Raw genomic sequence first — 14,568 nt, 5'->3', positions numbered from 1 at the left:
ATATTGGCCACACGGTAGCAATGTTTCCCAGCAATACAGCCGAGCTGAAGTTATAATATTGGCCACACAGTGTCAGTGTTTCCCAGCAAATACAGCCGAGCTGCAGTTATAAAATTGGCCACATGGTGGCAGTGTTTCCCAGCAATACATCCAAGCCACAGTTACAAAATTGGCCACACGGTGGCAGTGTTTCCCAGCAATATAGGCGGCTGCAGTTATAAAATTGGCCACGCGGTGGCAGTGTTTCCCAGAAATACAGCCGAGCTGCAGTTACAAAATTGGCCACACGGTGGCAGTGTTTCCTAGCAATATAGGTGGATGCAGTTACAAAATTGGCCATACGGTGGCAGTGTTTCCCAGCAATAGAGCCGAGCTGCATTTATAATATTGGCCACACAGTGGCAGTGTTTCCCAGCAATATAGGCGGCTGCAGTTACAAAATAGACCACACAGTGGCAGTGTTTTCCAGCAAATACAGCAGAGCTGCAGTTATAAAATTGGCCACACGGTGGCAGTGTTTCCCAGCAATGTAGGTGGCTGCAGTTACAAAATTGGCCACACGGTGGCAGTGTTTCCCGGCAATACAGCCGAGCTGCAGTTACAAAATTGGCCACGGTGGCAGTGTTTCCCAGTAATACAGCCGAGCTGCATTTATAATATTGGCCACACGGTGGCAGTGTTTCCCAGCAATATAGGTGGCTGCAGTTACAAATTTGACCACACGGTGGCAGTGTTTCCCAGCAAATACAGCCGAGCTGCAGTTATAAAATTGGCCACACGGTGGCAGTGTTTCCCAGCAATGTAGGTGGCTGCAGTTACAAAATTGCCAGTGTTTTCCAGCAATACAGACGAGCTGCAGTTACAAAATTTGCCACACGGTGGCAGTGTTTCTTGACAAACCTTCAGTTTCTATTAGAGATAATATTTGACATGTGACTGTTCCATTTCTTGTTGTTGGAGAGAATTGGAACTGCACTGATATTGTTATAAAAATACCAACAATTACAAATCTGCATTTTATTTACATTGTAAAACGTCCATATATATGTCTCATTTATTTAACCTCTTGCTGTCTGGGGCATTTTTCACATCCATGTACAAATCAGCATTTTTTTTATGCTATAAAATGACTTAGAACCAGGGGCGGACTGGGCCGGGGGGCAGGGAGGCATTTTCCCCCTGGGCAGCGCTGATCTCCTGTACAAAGGCCGATGTGTCGCCAGCTCAGAACTGCACATGTGCAATTCCGGAGCTGGCCGAGTGAGGCTGTACAGGCGTGAACTCTTATCCCTCCATCCAGCACTAGGAGGCAGGCAGCCAGCGATGTGTACTGTCAAGGGGCTGACAGTCTGTGTTACAGAGTGAATTACCCAGCCCCTCCCTCCTCCATACCAATGGTTGGTAGTGGATCTGCTCTCTCTTTGGGCGGGAAAGTTTAAACTGAGCAGTCTACTCGGCAGCCAGAGCCTCTCTTCCCTCCTTCCAGCTATTCCTCCCCCTCCCCCTCTCTGCAGCTGGCAGTCTTCCTGCATGTTGCCCCTAGCCCCATAGACCTCTATTAGGTTGCACATTTTTACTGCATGTTCTGAAAGTGCACAAAAAGTCCTGTATGCTGCATCTTTGGTGCACTTCCAGGAAATGCAGGCAAAACGGACAACCTACAAGAAGTCTAAGGGACTGCGGCGAAGGAAAAGTGCCAGTGCACCTGCACTGCAGCCAAACCGCAGCACACTGTGTGAGCCCAAAGGCTTGTATTCACTTACAGCAGGCACTGCCACTCCACTGAAAAGTGATCCATGCTCAGGCCATGCTCAGGTCACTTTTCAGAGGCATTTGACAGGCAGTGAGGAGTTGTTATCACATTTCCTTACTGCCTGTTTTAAAGAGGTTGTAAACCTCAGACATAGGCGTGCACAACCTATTGCATTAGGGTGTGCACCCCAAAGCTCAAACACGCATGCGTGTATATATTATATATACATATACATACACACACTTGTCAAAAGTATTGGGACGCCTGCCTTTACACACACATGAACTTTAATGGCATCCCAGTCTTAGTCCGTAGGGTTCAATATTGAGTTGACCCACCCTTTGCAATTATGCCAGCATCAATTCTTCTGGGAAGGCCGTCCACAAGGTTTAGGAGTGTTTATGGGAACGTTTGACCATTCTTCCAGAAGCAAATTAGTGACGTCAGGCACAGATGTTGGACGAGAAGGTCTGGCTCGCAGTCTTTGCTCTAATTCATCCCAAAGGTTTTCTATCGGGTTGAGGTCAGGACTCTCCACCTCAAACTCACTCATCCATGTCTTTATGGTCCTTGCTTTGTGCATTGGTCCAAATCATTTGGTTGAGGGGGGATTATGGTGTGGGGTGTTTTTCAGGGGTTGGGCTTGGCCCCTTAGACTCTTAGGGAGTCAGCATACCAAGACATTATGGACAATTTCATGCTCCCAAATTTGTGGGAACAGTTTTGGGATGGCCCCTTCCTGTTCCTGTTACTGCGCACCAGTGCACAAAGCAAGGTCTATAAAGACATGGACTTAGTATGGGTGGTGGAAAAATTAACTTCAAGTGCAATCATTTACATTATAATAGTAACTAAAACATACAAAATTATGTGTAACAATCTAAAAAATAAAAATTATAAAGTGTTCTACTGGTATGAACCTTCCAACTAAAAAGTTTTTGCACTTAAGTTAAATTGTATGGCAAATATCTGTAGAGGCTGTAGAGGGGTTCCACCATCACTGCTAAGTTTTGAAAAAGATGTATGCCTTATTTTCCTTTTGATGTGTATTACAGGTGAAATTACATGTAAGGCACTGATATGGACTGATAGGCAGCACTAATAGGCACTTGTTCTCAGCACTGATGAGGCTGCACTGATGGGCACTGATTGGCAGCACTGAGAGGTGGCACTGATAGGCAGCACTTCTGGGCACTAATAGGCATCACTGATGGCTACTGATAGGCGGCTTTGGTGGGCACTGATTGGTGGCACTGATAGGAAGCACTGATAGGCACTGTTAGATGTCACTGATGGGCACTAATGAGGCGGCACTGGTGGGCACTGATAGGTGGCACTACTGGGCACCACTTATGGACACTAACAGGGGAGAGGGGGAGTTTTCACATTCAGCAGACAGTGAGACTTGCAAGAAGCACTCAGTCTGCCTGCAGAAAGAATAGGGAAAGATGAATTCCTCTATATGCAGCTTCCCCATCCCCCTCCTATCCAGCACACACACTTGGACAATGGGCACTCACCTTCTTCCCGCTGAGGCTCCGCCCCCTTCTTCCCGCCGAGGCCCCGCCTCCTTCTTCCCGCCGAGGCTCCGCCCCCTTCTTCCCGCTGAGGCTCCGCCCCCTTCTTCCCATCGCGGCTCCGCCCCCCGCTAGCAGCACGGACTGAAGGAGCTGCCACTGCAGCTGCCTTCACGCTGCGATGCGGGATCTCAGAGCACGCCGGCTGACACCCCACAGGGCTTGTCCCCCCATTGGTACCCCACTGTGTGTGTGACACTTTCATGTATGTGCTGCTTTCAGGGAGAAAGCCCAGCTCTCAAAACTCAGCGGTGGTGGGCGGGATGAGCAGCTGTCAAACACCAGCCAATGATTGGGCTGCTTAAGAAAGGGGCGGAGCCACATAAACAAATCGGCCGCCCAGACCCCATCCCATTGGCTGGTGTTCCATAGCTGTTCGGTCCCGCCCCCCCGACATCACCCCTGAGTTTTGACAGCTCGTCTTTCCCCCTGCAAGCAGTAAGATTACCTGACAGTGTCACACACACTGAGCGGCTCTGACAAGCCTCACTGTCTGCTGGAGCCAACAGCACAGCCGCCGGCAGAGATGGAGATCTGACCCTACACTAACAAACACAGGGTGATTAGGGTGTGCCCAGGCACACCCGGCACACCCCGTGCGTACGCCCATGACCTCAGATTTATTTTTATTTTTTTAACCACTTAAGCCCCGGAAGATTTTACCCCCTTCCTGACCAGGGGGTATTTTGCGATTCGGCACTGCGTGACTTTAACAGATAATTGCGCGGTCGTGCGACGCTGTACCTAAACGAATTTGACGTCCTTTTTTTTCCCACAAACAGAGCTTTCTTTTGGTGGTATTTGATCACCTGTGCGATTTTTTGATCATGCGCTATAAACAAAAAAAGAGCGTAGATTTTGCAAAAATAACAATATTTTTCACATTTTTTTATATGAAATTCCCCCCAAAAATAATGTAAAAATCTAATTTTTTAAAAATTTTTGGCCAATTTGTTTTCTGCTACCTATGTTTGTTAAAAAAAACACAATAAGCGTATTTTGATTGGTTTGCGCACTAACTTTGCAATAAAGTTATTGCGTTTACTAAGGGAAAGATTTTTGTCATTTTTGTTGTTGTTTTTTAACGAGTAATGGCGGCGATCTGCGATTTTTTTTTGCGGTACTGTGACATTGCGGCGGACAGATCGGACCCTTGACTGACATTTTAGACACTTTTGGGAGTACCAGTGACATTACTACAGTAATCAGTGCTATACATATGCACTGTTACTGTAAAAATGACACTGGGAGGGAAGGGGTTAACTTTATTGGAGAGGGAGGGGTTAAGTGTGTCCCTAGGGGCGTGTTTATAACTGTGATTGGATGTTGCTGTGTGTGTAACAGCAGAGAGCTACGGTCCTACATAGCAGGACCGAATGATCTGTGCTGTTACATAGGGAAGAATGACAGGCGGCTTTGTTTACATCAGCCGCCTGCCTTTCTCCCTCTCCCCCGACGATCGCAAGTGACCGGCGGAAACGCGCCGGCTTCTTCGGGTACGAGCGGGGGCGGGAACACGCCTCAGGCGGCGCACATTTGTCCCCTATTCGCTCCCAGGCTAGTGACGTACCGGTACGTCACTTTGCCTGGGAGAGGCTGACCGCCGCCCGACTATATACTAGTCGGGCGGCGGTCGGCAAGTGGTTAAAGTACACCTGAAAGGCAAACACATAATGAGCTAGTATGCATCGCATACTAGCTCATTATGAAATACTTGCCTTAGAAAAGCCCCGAAGCGCCGACCGCTCACCTCTCCCATGGGTGACATGTTCTGTCACCCTTCTTCCAGGTTCGCGGCATCCGGCCTTCTGATTGGCTGGAGCCGCGATTACGTCACTCCCGTGCATGCGCGCGGGAGCCGACGGTCACGGCACGGGGCTTTGAAGGAACGGCACCAGCGGCCGTTCCTTCAGAGCGCATGCGCCAGTGACGTCACTGGCTGCATGTAAGGTAAATATCTCCTAAACGGTACATGTATAGGAGATATTTGCAGTACCTATAGGTAAGCCTTATCATAGGATCACCTATAGGTACAACTTCCCGAGGAGGGTTTACTTCCTCTTTAACTTCCTCAATGCCAGGTGATGGCACAATTCACTTTGAACTCCACCTTATTTTCATTACTCTTTGTAGGTATTAGATGTGCTCCCACCTCATTGTTTGCACTTCTATTACCTAAAGAGAGTTATGAAAATAAGGTGGAGTTCAAAGTGAATTTCTGCACCTAGGTGGAGCCCCCCTTTTAGAAGATTTGAGGGTTTTAACCACTTGCCGACCGCCTAAGGACGATTTACATCGGCAGTCAGCCCCTCACAGGCAAAGTGACGTAGTACTACGTCGCTAGCCTGTGAGGCTCTAGGGAGCGAGCGCACACCGCTGGAGGCGCGCTCCCGCTCACGGACCCCCCCACGCGAGTGACCGGTGGACCCGATGTCCGCCGGTCACTCGCGATCGTCGGTTACAGAGGGAGAAAGGCAGGCGGCTGATGTAAACAAAGCCGCCTGTCATTCTTCCCTGTGTAACAGCACAGATCATTCGGTCCTGCTATGTAGGACTGTAGCTCTCTGCTGTTACATCACTAGCCACATCCAATCACAGTTAGAATCACGCCCCTAGGGACACACTTAACCCCTCCCTCTCAAATAAAGTTAACCCCTTCACTGCCAGTGTCATTTTTACAGTAACAGTGTATATGTATAGCACTGATTACTGTAGTAATGTCACTGGTAACCCCAAAAGTGTCTAAAATGTCAGTCAAGGGTCCGATCTGTTCGCCGCAATGTCGCAGTACCGCAAAAAAAATCGCAGATTGCCGCCATTACTCATTAAAAAAAAAACAATAAAAATGACAAAAATCTTTCTCTTAGTTAGTAAACGCAATAACTTTTGCGCAAACCAATTAAAATATGATTTTTGCGATTTTTTTTTTTACCAAACATATGTAGCAGAAAACAAATAGGCCTAAAATGTTAAAAAATTTAGATTTTTACATTTTTTAGGGGAATTTTATATAAGAAATGTGAAAAATAATTGTCGCTCTTTTTTTGTTTATAGCGCATGATCAAAAAATCGCACAGGTGATCAAATACCGCCAAAAGAAAGCTCTGTTTGTGGGAAAAAAAGGACGTCAAATTAGTTTGGGTACAGCGTCGCACGACCGCGCAATTGTCCGCTAAAGTCATGCAGTGCCGAATTGCAAAATAGGCCCTGGTCAGGAAGGGGGTAAAATCTTCCGGGGCTTAAGTGGTTAATAAACCCAGAGACTAGTGGACTTAGGCCACCATAGACAGATTTACATTTCTGCTGAACCGGCAGAATTTCAATCTATGTGCGGACTGCTTGTACAGAATTCGATCAATTGACTTCAGTACAACCAGCTTGTCTTTATTTTTTGTCGATCATTGTCGACATTCTGATGGCTGGGAAACTTTCTTCACAGAGCACACCCCAATGCACGGCTCCTACGGAAGCTTGGTAAATCAAATGCCAGGCTTCCCTAGTATTACACCTGTGTGGCTGCGACCAAGTCTGGGCACAAGCCAGCACAGGCTCTTGGAAACAGAGGAGGGTGGTCAGTAAGAGGAGAGCTGGGATATGACGTTACTTTCTGTATGTCATATCTCTGCCACTCCTAAACCTACTCCACTGCAGCACCAGACCCGCAATGCCCTTACCTGGCTCTGGGGGCCGGTGCACCGGCATGTGCTTTTCTCACTACCTGCAATTGACACAGGAGGAGCCTGCAGCCTGGAGAATCTGGTGGTCATGCCCAGGGAGACAGCAGGACTTGCGTGTTTAGCCTGCTGCACTTACTGTAACTCTCGGCTACTCTGCTCGCTTGGCTTGCCCAGTGGTGTGGTGCTCACTCATCAGAGAAGGTCCAGACTCCACAAGTAGCGCTTAGTGTGGCGGCAGTGACAGCACAGACTTTTGCCTTCATCTTACTGCAGTCTTTTTGATCTATGTAATAGGAGTGGGGAAGGCGCAGGCTCTCTGCCTCAGTCTCTCTGGTGGCATTAATGTGGAACAGTCTCTGAGAGATTGCCGCTGCTGAGAGAAGCCCCCACAGAGAGTGACCGCTCCACTCTGCCCCCACAGAGAGTGACCGCTCCACTCTGCCTGCACATAGAGTGACCGCTCCACTCTGCCCGCACATAGAGTGACCGCTCCACTCTGCCTGCACATAGAGTGACCGCTCCACTCTGCCCGCACAGAGAGTGACCGCTCCACTCTGCCCGTACATAGAGTGACCGCTCCACTCTGCCAGCACATAGAGTGACCGCTCCACTCTGCCCCCACAGAGAGTGACCGCTCCACTCTGCCCACACAGAGAGTGACCGCTCCACTCTGCCCGCACATAGAGTGACCGCTCCACTCTGCCCGCACATAGAGTGGCCGCTCCACTCTGCCTGCACATAGAGTGACCGCTCCACTCTGCCTGCACATAGAGTGACCGCTCCACTCTGCCCCCACAGAGAGTGACCGCTCCACTCTGCCCCCACAGAGAGTGACCGCTCCACTCTGCCCGCACATAGAGTGACCGCTCCACTCTGCCTGCACATAGAGTGACCGCTCCACTCTGCCCGCACAGAGAGTGACCACTCCACTCTGCCCGCACAGAGAGTGACCGCTCCACTCTGCCCACACAGAGAGTGACCGCTCCACTCTGCCCGCACAGAGAGTGACCGCCCACACAGAGAGTGACCGCTCCACTCTGCCCACACAGAGAGTGACCGCTCCACTCTGCCCGCACAGAGAGTGACCGCTCCACTCTGCCCACACAGAGAGTGACCACTCCACTCTGCCCGCACAGAGAGTGACCGCCCACACAGAGAGTGACCGCTCCACTCTGCCCGCACAGAGAGTGACCGCCCACACAGAGAGTGACCGCTCCACTCTGCCCACACAGAGAGTGACCGCTCCACTCTGCCCGCACAGAGAGTGACCGCTCCACTCTGCCCACACAGAGAGTGACCGCTCCACTCTGCCCGCACAGAGAGTGACCGCTCCACTCTGCCCGCACAGAGAGTGACCGCCCACACAGAGAGTGACCGCTCCACTCTGCCCGCACAGAGAGTGACCACTCCACTCTGCCCGCACAGAGAGTGACCACTCCACTCTGCCCGCACAGAGAGTTAGGACCGGATTAACATAGGGACTATTGGAGCTGCAGCACCAGGCCCCCACCATAATATAGGCCCTGGCCGGCAAGGTCCATTATCACTGCTGTTTTCTGTCACTTGTAAACACAGAAGCCCGGCTTCTGTGCTACAAGTGACAGCGGGCTGCTCCTTCAGAACCTCCCTGCATGTCCCTGGATTCAGGGACGGTGTACTGGCAGTCTAGCTCTACATTCAGTGTGACCGTCCAGCACAGTGAGAGTGAGAGGAGCAGAGCTGTCAAATCGGAGCTCTGATGTTGGGGATGGGCGGGCTAGATGTGGAGCTCCTCCTCCCTTTCATCCACAGCCAGTCAGCAGGCAGTATCGCACTCCTCCCCCGCCCCTCTCCAGCCCGCCACATTTGACTGGGAGCACCAGGGATGTAAATGCAAGGCAAGAAGGTATGACAACAATTAGAGCAATGTCACATGTAATGCTGGTGGGCTGCAGTGTGTTCCGGATATCTGTGTGTTCAGGCAGTGTGCAGGTTATCGATCAGCCTCCTCTCCCCTCACTCCTTATGTTTTATCTCCCTGAGCTATACATTGCCTGATACACTGATAAGAAGACGCTGCAGCAACACCAGGAACAAATGACTGGTAACCATTTCAGCTTCCATTCGGCTAGTTTGAGCTCTGTGTGTGCTGCATGGGGTTTTTATTTTATTTTTGGAGCATTTACAGTTGGTTCAGGTTAGAAGCTTCAGAGACCCATTACCTGTTTACTGAACTGTTTGTAAGACAATTTTTATTTTGGAAATTGGATGTGCTGCTGTCTTCTGTCACTTTTACTGACTTGATCTTGCAGAGCTGGTTTAAATAGAGTGGAGCAGCCCTGCGATACCATACACTTTTACACCGGGTTCAGCTGTAAACTCAGTCCCTGACCATCTCTTGAATCAACCATGTCTGCAATCTCTGACCATCTCCTATAGTATGTCTGCGGTCTCTGACCATCTCCTGTATCATGTCTGCAGTCTCTGACCATCTCTTGTACCATGTCTGCAGTCTCTGACAATCTCCTGTACTATATCTGCCGTCTCTGACCATCTCCTGTACCATGTCTGCGGTCTCTGACGATCTCCTGTACCATGTCTGCAGTCTCTGACCATCTCTTGTACCATGTCTGCAGTGTCTGACCATCTCCTGTATCATGTCTGCAGTCTCTGACCATCTCTTGTACCATGTCTGCAGTCTCTGACAATCTCTTGTACTATATCTGCCGTCTCTGACCATCTCCTGTACCATGTCTGCAGTCTCTGACCATCTCTTGTACCATGTCTGCAGTCTCTGACAATCTCCTGTACCATGTCCACACTCTCTGACCATCTCCTGTACCATGTCTGCACTCTCTGACCATCTCCTGTATCATGTCTGCACTCTCTGACAATCTCCTGTACCATGTCCGCACTCTCTTACCATCTCCTGTACTATGTCTGCACTCTCTGACCATCTCCTGTATCATGTCTGCACTCTCTGACCATCTCCTGTACTACATCTGCAGTCTCTGACCATCTCCTGTACTATGTCTGCACTCTCTGACCATCTCCTGTACCATGTCTGCACTCTCTGACCATCTTCTGTACCATGTCTGCACTCTCTGACCATCTCCTGTACCATGTCTGCACTCTCTGACCATCTCCTGTACCATGTCTGCACTCTCTGACCATCTCCTGTACTATATCTGCAGTCTCTGACCATCTCCTGTACCATGTCTGCAGTCTTTGACCATCCCCTGTACCATGTCTGCGGTCTCTGACGATCTCCTGTACCATGTCTGCAGTCTCTGACCATCTCTTGTACCATGTCTGCAGTGTCTGACCATCTCCTGTATCATGTCTGCAGTCTCTGACCATCTCTTGTACCATGTCTGCAGTCTCTGACAATCTCTTGTACTATATCTGCCATCTCTGACCATCTCCTGTACCATGTCTGCAGTCTCTGACCATCCCCTGTACCATGTCTGCAGTCTCTGACCATCTCCTGTACCATGTCTGCAGTCTCTGACCATCTCCTGTACCATGTCTGCACTCTCTGACCATCTCCTGTACCATGTCTGCAGTCTCTGACCATCTCCTGTAGTATGTCTGCAGTCTCTGACCATCTCCTGTACCATGTCTGCACTCTCTGACCATCTCCTGTACCATGTCTGCAGTCTTTGACCATCCCCTGTACCATGTCTGCAGTCTCTGACCATCCCCTGTACCATGTCTGCAGTCTCTGACCATCTCCTGTACCATGTCTGCAGTCTCTGACCATCTCCTGTATCATGTCTGCAGTCTCTGACCATCTCCTGTACCATGTCTGCACTCTCTGACCATCTCCTGTACCATGTCTGCAGTCTCTGACCATCTCCTGTAGTATGTCTGCAGTCTCTGACCATCTCCTGTACCATGTCTGCACTCTGATCATCTCCTGTACCATGTCTGCAGTCTCTGACCATCTCCTGTACCATGTCTGCAGTCTCCGACCATCTCCTGTAGCATGTCTGCAGTCTCTGACCATCTCCTGTACCATGTCTGCAGTCTCTGATCATCTCCTGTACCATGTCTGCAGTCTCTGACCATCTCCTGTAGTATGTCTGCAGTCTCTGACCATCTCCTGTACCATGTCTGCAGTCTCTGATCATCTCCTGTAATATGTCTGCAGTCTCTGACCATCTCCTGTAGTATGTCTGCAGTCTCTGACCATCTCCTGTACCATGTCTGCACTCTGATCATCTCCTGTACCATGTCTGCAGTCTCTGACCATCTCCTGTACCATGTCTGCAGTCTCTGACCATCTCCTGTAGCATGTCTGCAGTCTCTGACCATCTCCTGTACCATGTCTGCAGTCTCTGATCATCTCCTGTACCATGTCTGCAGTCTCTGACCATCTCCTGTAGTATGTCTGCAGTCTCTGACCATCTCCTGTACCATGTCTGCAGTCTCTGATCATCTCCTGTACCATGTCTGCAGTCTCTGACCATCTCCTGTAGTATGTCTGCAGTCTCTGACCATCTCCTGTACCATGTCTGCAGTCTCTGATCATCTCCTGTAATATGTCTGCAGTCTCTGACCATCTCCTGTAGTATGTCTGCAGTCTCTGACCATCTCCTGTACCGTGTCTGCACTCTGATCATCTCCTGTACCATGTCTGGTTTGCAGTCTCTCACCATCTCCTGTAGTGTCTCTCTGGTGTGTGAGTGATGTGAGGTGTATATTTTTTGTACAGGCTGCGGGTGAGTGACATTACACAGACCCACCCACACACAGAAAATAATATTCACACATATACTGACAAAATATAATACACACACAAAAATTACATGTATATAGTCATTACATACAGAAGAAAACAAAAAAATGGGTAATAGCCCTGCCCTATGCACGTAGCCTCCTCCTGAACCTTGACCCTGCAAGTAGCCTCCTACTGAACCTGTGTATTACGCTGTCCTGAACCCAGCGCTCTGTATATTACTCTGCCCTGAACCCAGCGCTCTGTGTATTACGCTGTCCTGAACCCAGCGTTCTGTGTATTATGCTGTCCTAAACCCAGTGCTCTGTGTATTCCGCAGTCCTGAACCCAGCATTTTGTGTGTATTATGCTGTCCTGAACCCAGCGCTCTGTGTATTACACTGTCCTGAACCCAGCGCTCTGTGTATTATGCTGTCCTGAAACCAGCGCTCTGTGTATTACGCTGTCCTGAACCCAGCACTCTGTGTATTATGCTGTCCTGAACCCAGCACTCTGTGTATTACGCTGTGTTGAACCCAGCATTCTGTGTATTACTCTCTCCTGTCCTTAACCCTGTGCTTGTGTGTTATGCATTCCTGGTTTTATTTAACAATGTTTCTTTAGGACCCTCCCCATGTACAATTTGGCCACACCCACCCAATGATGTGACCCTGGGCCCAGCCGCCCAAAAAGAACAGGCCATGCATGGAAAGCAATGGGCCGACAGGGAGAGGTCTCCCCTGGCCTGACCGGTTCTGCATTCCGCATGGATCACCTGGGCCGGGTGGTGGGATTAATAATGGGCACTGCGGGCAGTCCTAATGGAAGCCAGGTATTCAGCTTCTGTAATGTTGTGTTAGCTCTGCACAGCTGCGCCCTTCAACCTCACTTCAGGGCGCACCTCCTACACTGATGCAGGGCTCTTATGGAAGCCTGGGACTTCCATAGCATTTGGCCTGCGCACGCCGACACACAACCCTTAAGGCCCACCAAAATCCCCAGCACCAGGCCCATATTGCTCTTAATCCGGCCCTGCAGAGAGTGACCGCTCCACCCTGCCCACACAGAGAGAGAGAGAGAGACTGCTCCACACTGCCTGCACAGAGAGACAGACTGCTCCACAGAGAAACTGCAATGTGGAGCGGTCCCTCTCCCTGTGCCGGCAATGTGGAGTGGTCTCTCTCTCTCTATCTGTTCAAGCAAGGTGGAGCGGTCTCTATCTGTGCAGGCAATGTGGAGCAGTCTCTCCCTTGCTGTGCAGGCAATGTGGAGCGATTTTTCTCTCTATGCATGCAATGTGGATCAGTCTCTCTCGCGCTCTCTCTCTCTCTGTGCAGATGATATGGAGCGGTCTCTCTCTCTGTGCAGGCAATGTGGAGCTGTCTCTCTCTTTGTGCAGGCAATGGGGCGCGGTCTCTCTCTTTGTGCAGGCATTGTGGTGAGGTCTCTCTCTGCGGGCAATGTGGGGTTGTCTCTCTCTTTCTCTGTGTGGGCAATGTGGAGCAGTCTCTCTCGCGCTCTCTCTCTCTGTGCAGATCATATGGAGCTGTCTCTCTCTTTGTGCAGGCAATGGGGCGCGGTCTCTCTCTTTGTGCAGGCATTGTGGTGAGGTCTCTCTCTGCGGGCAATGTGGGGTTGTCTCTCTCTTTCTCTGTGTGGGCAATGTGGAGCAGTCTCTCTCACGCTCTCTCTCTCTCTCTGTGCAGGCAATGTGGAGCTGTCTCTCTCTTTGTGCAGGCAATGGAGCGCGGTCTCTCTCTTTGTGCAGGCAATGTGGGGTTGTCTCTCTCTCTCTCTCTGCGGGCAATGTGGGGTTGTCTCTCTCTTTCTCTGTGTGGGCAATGTGGAGCAGTCTCTCTCTATCTCTCTGTGAGGGAAATGTGGTGCAGATGGATGGGGAGCCGATTCGGTGGTTCAATGGGCCACTCGACTGGACTTGCCCCCCAGACCTAAGGCTGCCAGTCCTCCCCTGCTTAGAACCCCCAAACATGAAATATATTCCAAAAGCAGAGACCCTGGGGAATAAATTGGGGATTTTTTTGCCACATCAAATTTTCAGGAAATAATACACAAATTTGAATGCACATAAATACAATAGAATACCCATTTTATCGGTAAGATATAAAATATAATGTTGTGGCAAGTAAATTTATACCAAAAATGTGAAGAATAAAAATTGCACACGCCTGTGACAAACTACGGAGCCTAAAATTATCCATAGGTGTCCCTTATAAAAGCCTTTCTAGGTTTACAGCTTATCGGTAAATGTGATCTCTGCTGGTAGAATTCTTCTCTCACACTGATGTTCATGGCGATACCTCACATCATTAATTTCGGCATCTTTAACCCATTTTCGCCCGAAATGGAATAGGCCCATTTTCAGCCGAAAATTTTGGTTGCCGAAAATTCAGTGCACCACTACCTCACATGGATGGCGATACCTCACATGGATGGCCATACATCACATACCTTTACATTTTTGCTACCACAAGGAACATCCCTTGTGATAGCTTTGTCAGGGACAGGTACTCTTTATGGAGAAATCCAGGGTCTATCTGATCCCTCCTCTGCCTCCAAGTTAGCTGATCCAACAGAGCCCTAAAAATTGAATTGATGGAATCCTTGCCATGAGTCTGCTTTATCCGCATCCCATCCAAGACATATGTATCTCACAAAAGTAAGTACACCCCTCACATTTTTGTAAATATTTTGTTCTATCTTTTCATGTGACAACACTGAAAAAATTACACTTTGCTACAATGTAAAGTAGTGAGTGTACAGCTTGTATAACAGTGTAAATTTACTGTCCCCTCAAAATAACTCAACACACAGCCATTAATGTCTAAACCACTGGCAACAAAA

The 14,568-nt window shown here is 49.5% G+C and overlaps 1 protein-coding gene across 1 annotated transcript in view; it reads right to left on the bottom strand.

Moving 5' to 3' along the window:
* The window catches only part of LOC309550684 (uncharacterized protein), a 1,024,308-nt gene that overhangs the window by 793,890 nt on the left and 215,850 nt on the right, over positions 1-14,568 (bottom strand). The window lies entirely within an intron of this gene.

The sequence above is a fragment of the Pelophylax lessonae genome, assembly GCF_965119305.1.
Source record: "Pelophylax lessonae genome assembly, chromosome: 3".
NCBI lineage: Eukaryota > Metazoa > Chordata > Amphibia > Anura > Ranidae > Pelophylax > Pelophylax lessonae.
Note: the sequence above shows the minus strand (reverse complement) of the source record. Positions and strands in the feature narration are given on the sequence as shown.